Raw genomic sequence first — 7,235 nt, forward strand, 5'->3', positions numbered from 1 at the left:
TAAATTGCAAAACAATTTGTATGTTGCGCTTTCTCTCGCTCTTGCTCTTGCTCACTCTCTCTCTCTCTCTCCCCCAACTCATTTGCTCTCTTGTGTGTTAGCTCATTTTTGCGGCAAATGAAAATCATTTTCGCTGTTGTCGTTTAGCACATTTTTGTAGTTTGATTTTTCTTCTATTTTTTTTTTTTTGGCAACATTGCCCCATCTTCTCACAGTGCACACACACACATTCGAGTGTCTATATATGCCACAGCAAACAGTACGATGTACTATATTTGCATGGCTTCCTCTGTTGCCACATTCTCAGCTCTCCTCATGCACCTGCTGCCTCTTATCTGGCTCGTACAACTTGTTGCCTTTGCCAGTCGCATTTTTTCGGTGTGATGCATGTGTCACGTTTTAGTTAAAAGCTCTATCTATCTGTTGCCTCATAATATCGCTGACCTTCGATGAGATTTGTCTTATCAAACTGTAGTAAATAACTGTAAAGCTCGTTTTTATACCACAATTCGAAGAGAATAGAAATATTCGCTATTTTTCACTGTGTGCTGCATTTTCACTTCCTGGTGTAATTAAATGTGCTGTGATCACTAACATATATTATTTATCTAGAGCAAAAATAGCCAAAAAGCTAAATAAAAAGATAAATTTATAAGAATTAAAAACAACACTTGTTAAACGCTTTAGCTTCACAGACAAACATCTTAAATCGTTTTGTTAGTATCAAAAAGCTGAACAAATAGTGAGAGTTTTAGATATCTTTGTATAATCTTCACATATTTTTGTCGTACGTAAACTCTGATCCCACATAAGTCTGGCGCGAAGTGTAAATATTGTGTGAGCTTAAATCGCATAGAAATATGTGCGCGAATAATTTTTGCTTTATCTCTGGGGAACATTATTAAATTACGCTTTTCTATTTTTATATGGGTTAACATCACAGTCACACCCGATAGCAGTCACACCCCCCCGATAAGCACAGCTCACCCATCAGACGCTATCTTATCGATCGGACATATGCCTAGTGGCCGGACAGACAGGGGAAACAAACGCAGTGCAATAAATGCGTCACTCTCGAAGCATGAAAGAGTGACAAAGAGCATGGGAGAGAGTGGTGAAGTCGAAGTGAAGGCAAAAAAAAGGAGAGAGACGAAGAGAGCAAGAGAGAGACAGATAGAAATGTAGACATGAGCAAGTGTTTCTGTCTAATTGGTCGCGTTTTGTAGGAGCCAACTTAAATTGCTTTAAAATGCAGCACAAAAGTAAACAAGAATGGGGCTAAGCCGAAAAAGGAAAACACAGGCGCCAGCACGAAGCCTTGGCAATAAAATTACGTATACGCGCCATGGGCCGCTGGCAGTGGACAGCTACAGCTACAGCTACAGCTGCGGCTGCCATTGGCCAGCAAGGCAAATAAACAAAACGTTGCCTGTCCACTTGATGCGAACGTGTTCAGACACGCTGCGGTTTGCTTTGGTTCAGTGTCTGGCCTCTTGCCCTCTGCCTGGAATAGCGTGGAACGGCCAGACTCCATATAGATAGCTTCTTTAAAGTTTTAGGCCAGGCTTTGTTGCTGTGTTTTAGCTGCTCTTGGCAAAAGGTGGGGCAAATGCACTCGGCTTTTGATGCAGTGTATAGTGTGCACGTAAAGTGACTATGGCTACGGCCACGGTGGTTTTAGTCCGACTTTGTTTTAAATAATGCAAATCCCTTAAATGCGCTAAACGCAGCGGGTGGGAGCTCTGCTCCTTTATTTTTATTTTTTTGTTCCCTTGAAAATCGAACATCGCACAAACAGCACGTTTTTGTTTTCACATTTTCCGTTCACTCTCTCTCTCTCTATCTCTATATCTCTCTCTCTAGCTCTGCCTGGCTATTTTGTTATTGTTGTGTTGATTTTGCATCCGGCTGAGCACCTTGCTGTTGCCTAAAATGCTTTTTAACCGAAAAAACTTCTGTTTGTTATTTAGTGTGCACGAAATCATTTAGCGACCGGCTATGTCTGCATATTCAATTGTTTCGTATGGTATTTTTTTCACATTGTTGTTCGTTTTTGCACTTTTATTTCGTAAATGTTTACATATCAACGTATACTATATGTATATAGTTTTTGCATATATTTTTGACAATTTTCTTTCATTTCATTCACGGATTTTGTTGCACGTCGTGCTCCACACGCCAGCTCATTGCACATTCAACTGTTTGGGGCAAACTAGCGGCAAAATGTTTAATTTCAATCAAGTTTCGAAAATTTTTTTCGGGCTGCCAACACGCCTCGTGGCTCTATTTTCGTATTGTTCGTGTACAATTTTCGAAACAATTTTCTCCTCTGTATCTGAATGCCCTCCAACTCTCATTTAAGGGGTATATAAGCTAATATGTTCTTTTGACTTACGTTTATCTTTAAAATGTATTGTACACTGCTCATAAGGTATCATTTAGCTCAGCATGCTCTTCCTGAAAGCCCACTTGTTTGTAATGTTCGGGCTGCATGTTTTCGGCGCAATATAAAGCAAATGTGTTTATCTCGCTAAACTTCTTTGGAGCTAATAATAAAACCCGAGACTCTCGACGTCGTCGCGTCGGTTGCAGGCAACACAACATAGCGATGGTCCATTTGCCCCAATTCTGTGTGGGCGTGGGTCTCTGCGACCAAACACTGGCAACTCAATGCTGTATACGTGCATGGAAGCAGGAAGACCGATCTATGCCAACTTTAAAGTTTTATGGAGTATACAAAATGTTATGTGATATTAATAATATTTTTTTTTAGTTTATTTTAAATAAATAAATATTTTATTACTTACATAGTATAATTTGGCAATCGTAGAAATTGTATATTTTATCATTATTCTATGAAAACGGAAATAACATCGGTCCTGTGGCGCAATGGATAACGCGTCTGACTACGGATCAGAAGATTCCAGGTTCGACTCCTGGCAGGATCGAAATTAAGTAAATCTTTTTTTTTATTTTTGCGCTATTTATGAATTTATTGAATTTCTAGAAAAATATTTAGCATACAGACAGACAGAAACTCTTCAATTGTAGTGTTTTTGGTTCTGCAGCTCTTGCTCTTTCTCCTGATTCTTTTTATCATTTTACTAACTGAATGCACGATTTTCTTCATGCTGTTACCATCTAATTATTTTGAAAAGTGTTAATTTTTATTGAAAACGTGAACACACAACTCACAAAAAAGTTTGCGTTGCGCCCAACGTGGGGCTCGAACCCACGACCCTGAGATTAAGAGTCTCATGCTCTACCGACTGAGCTAGCCGGGCCTGTTGGACGACAGCTGTCAAAAGCTCTTCACATTTTACTAGTTTATAAATACTATACGGATAAAAGGAATTTATTCTTCGTAGGGCTAACTTGTAAATAGCATGATAATTCGAACTGAACTTGTTTATTGTTTAATTATGCTTTGTCTTAATGCCATTTCGCATTAAACGCACATGGCGACCTTGCGCAGATCTGCACATCCCCAAAACACGCACTTACACACTCGAATGCACATTCTCATTCATTCACACTCGCATATAGTACTCGGAATTTTTTGTAGTGCGGTCAAAACCGCATGGCGTCTTCTGTTTAGCCATCTATCCAAGTCAATTTGCGCGTCTTTCATCTCAGCATGTGCTATGTATGTACATACATATGTATGTGTGAGATTCTCTAGTTGCTTAGCCGCAATTATTTTTCTGGGTCATTAATGGAAAATATGCAGAGTATGTAGACAAATGGCAATATAAATTATTTAATTTCCACAAACATATTCGCCCTAATTTTATGCTAGATGGAAAATATTTCATACGCAGGCAGGCATTTCTTTAAGGTCGTCGCCAAGTCGTTGACTGCAGATGCGGTCGAATTCTTCATATGTCTCATGCTGTTGTTGTTTTTGTTGTTATTCATGGCGCCGCATTTTATGACATTTCAGATACATAAGTGGCTTGCCTCTCTGTAAGTATTTATATATAGAAATATATCTGCCACCTCAGACTTTATTATTAAATTTAGTGGCATTTGGCCTTTTGCAGCGCGTTGACAGTCAGAAATCAATGTTAACGTGGCCCGAAGCGCTTTAAATTTATATGCCTCGTGGACCTTGTCGCTTGAACTTGTGTCAAAGTGGCGCAATGACAAAAAAACAGAAACTATACGCAATACAGCACGCTATCTTCAGCACTCACAGATGTGGCAAACTGACCAAAAGTCTGTTGAATCACTCATACCCTATAGCGTGTTAACATTTTCATGGTATATATGTACATAGAAACTTTTGTGAAAGTTATTTGAAAAATTTGATTTTTTCTAATTGGTTAAATTTGATGGCAAAAATAAATTGACAATATAAATTGATTGAAAAGAATTGTGAAAACTTATTCATTTAAGTGAGAAAAAATCACATAGATGAAGTTTACTGAAAACGTGAATCTATCAACAGCAACTAAATAGTTACGAGGTGCAATCCTTTTATAATAATTGTGCGTATACTCGACTAGATAATTAATTAAGATGATTGAACTGTTTGAAGCATATTTGTACCTCTCTCATGCTCCACATCTTGTTGGCTGTTTGATTTGATTTGCTGCTGATGTTGCTGCTATTTCTACTGATGCGGTCGATGTGGTTGTTGTTTATGTGGCCTACTTCCGGCGGTTCTTGTTTACGTCTAATTGGCTGGCCACGTAAACAAATTTACATGCAGGTGAGTATTTATAGGAGCTCTGAGGTATTTGGTTGGATCGCACTGTAGATGCGTCAATAACCCAAGAATTTCGCTTGATTTTGCGTTGCATATAAATAAATTTAATTGACACTTTTGTCAACCAGCTGAGCAAACATTTATCATATGAATATTAAGTATGCACACAAAAAATAAATACAAATTATTGTGAGGGCATAACATTTTAAATATATGCTCAACTTTTGCGGCTAACCGCAACAACAATTTAATTTGATTGCCTTTTAAATCCTTTGAGCATTTTGTTTAAGGGTGGCTATGAACGTTCTTGGGCTCTCTAATCCTTTTCTGGCAAAGTTTCGTGTCTCGGCACGTACTTGTGAGAGCGCTCACTCCTCATCTCAGATGTTGGTTCTGCTGTCATGAATTGCAGAAAATTTATTTTACCGCAAGGACTGTTGTTCGATGGTGTGGATTGTGTTGGGTTGAGTTTTTGGCCAACACGGATTTATGCGAAACAAACAAGTTTTGTTTATTTATTTAGATTAAACTTTTAAAGTCGGCCAGAAATTCATTGATAAATTCTCGCATTCTTTAAGGTCGACCCAACGGATGGATTGACATGCCATTGCACTATACAGACTCTTGAAATTCGTATACAACTGCTAAAAATAAATATTTATGAATTGCGCACATGCCAACACAAATGGCCAGTTCCAGTTGATGACGTTACTTCTACACCCACATAGCACCGAATAGAAATAGCAACAAATATGTACATAGTGAGAGCAAATTCGATGTGAAGAAAAAACGGAAAGTGGACGGTAAATTAATTTTCAACAGCACTCGAAAGTATGTAACGGATTTCGCAAAGGAGTATGAACGAACCTGAGATGAAAGCATTGCATACTTTTAGGTGCCAATTGAAATATCAGAAATCTTACGTTAAGGCAGCCAAAGCATTTGTATGTTTTTCATTGCATCTCATTTCCTATTAGAAATTGAATTAATAAATGATATAGTTTATTTTTAAGGGACAATCTTTCAATTTATGTATCTAAGCAAATTATTAATCCGAAGAACAAATCTGTTGCTTCAATCTCACAGTCATTGCATACTTTTAGGTGTACATCGAAATATGCTTTCTAGAAATCACACGATGAGTGATCCAAATTATTTACTGCATTAATAAATTTCATTGTTTCTTTCTCAATGCTGCAGACGAGGATCAAACTTTAATTTGTTATATCTAAAATCTTTATTAATGTGTGGATCATAGCTGTTACTTGAATCTCACAGCATGTTTATGCAGATTTAATATTTAGCATATTTTGAGTTGATAATTCGAACTGGTTCATACAACACACCCTTAGATTTATATAGTACTTATGCTCCCAGCACCACACAGGTAAATCAATGTCCTTAATTATGCACGTGTGTGCTCAACATTATGCAGGAAAAACGACTAAAAAATGCAATTTATGGCAAATGCAACGCAGCAGCAATAAATTGAATGCAAGACAAACAAAAGGCCCGGGCATGTGGCAAGAAGCTGCAGTCAGGTTGTAAAAAATCTCATCAAAATCGCAAAACCAAGGAAAATATTGAATGCAATTTTATTTACCACACACGCAGCAACAACAAGAGAAGAAGCAGAAGCAGCTAGCTGCAGCAACTGCAGCGGCAACCACAAAACGTTTTACGCTTTTTGAAGCAACACAAAATGGAGGACAACTGAGGTTATAGAAATATATCATATTGTGTGTCTGATGTCTGGCTTTCGTGCTTGTATGTGTGTATGTGCGTACGTGTGTCTGAGTGTGCGTGTAACTATGCTACTTAGTGTCTGTTTCTGTTTGCATAAGAGAGATACTGCTTATAAGTTGGCTGTCACACATACACACACACACAGACATAACGCATACTTTGCTATCCAACAAAAATCTTATTTCCTGCTGCGCACAATGAGGCATAGCGTCGGGCGCAGCTCCTTGTTGCACATTGTCATTGGGAGAAGAGTTGTTGCTGCTGTGGCTTCTGGCGCTGCTCATACTTCATCTTCATTCTGCTCCAGCCAGCTCTTCTTTTGTGGTTGTTGTCAATTCATTGCCCGCTGAAAATCGCTGCCTGAGAAAAAGACACATACGCAGTCATGGTAACCCACCTGCCAGATTCTACCACCCGTTTCCACCGCCTACTTCATCCACTTGACGTTAGCATTCGTTTGGCATGTGCTCGTCGTGTGTGCGTTTAAATGAGTTTACGTGCGGTTCTTGTTGTGTGTGCGTTGCCAAGCTCCTGTCTTCAGCAACTCCTCGTGTACTCGTACTGATTCTTATGCTATTTGTTTGTTTGGCTCTGACAATGTTGGAATTCGGATGAGGATGAGCGGATGGCTACCTCGATTGTTGCCTGCTTGGTTTAGTCTCTCGTGGTGTGTGCGCTCTTTCATCAAAATCCAGTTTAATATTTTTGATTTAATTTGTTGCTTTCCTGATGCACGTACCTTGTCCTCTGATTCACTTTCGCAGTTGCTCTAACAACT

The 7,235-nt window shown here is 38.6% G+C and overlaps 2 non-coding genes across 2 annotated transcripts; one reads left to right on the forward strand and one right to left on the reverse strand.

Annotated features, from left to right (window-relative positions):
- The first annotated feature begins 2,875 nt into the window (after window positions 1–2,875).
- Trnar-acg (transfer RNA arginine (anticodon ACG)) lies at window positions 2,876–2,948 on the forward strand. Its single transcript has one exon. It is a non-coding gene; the product is annotated as a tRNA-Arg (tRNA).
- Window positions 2,949–3,211: 263 nt separating this feature from the next.
- On the reverse strand, window positions 3,212–3,284 carry Trnak-cuu (transfer RNA lysine (anticodon CUU)). Its single transcript has one exon. It is a non-coding gene; the product is annotated as a tRNA-Lys (tRNA).
- Between the last annotated feature and the right edge of the window lie 3,951 nt (window positions 3,285–7,235).

The sequence above is a fragment of the Drosophila sulfurigaster genome, chromosome 3, assembly GCF_023558435.1.
Source record: "Drosophila sulfurigaster albostrigata strain 15112-1811.04 chromosome 3, ASM2355843v2, whole genome shotgun sequence".
NCBI lineage: Eukaryota > Metazoa > Arthropoda > Insecta > Diptera > Drosophilidae > Drosophila > Drosophila sulfurigaster.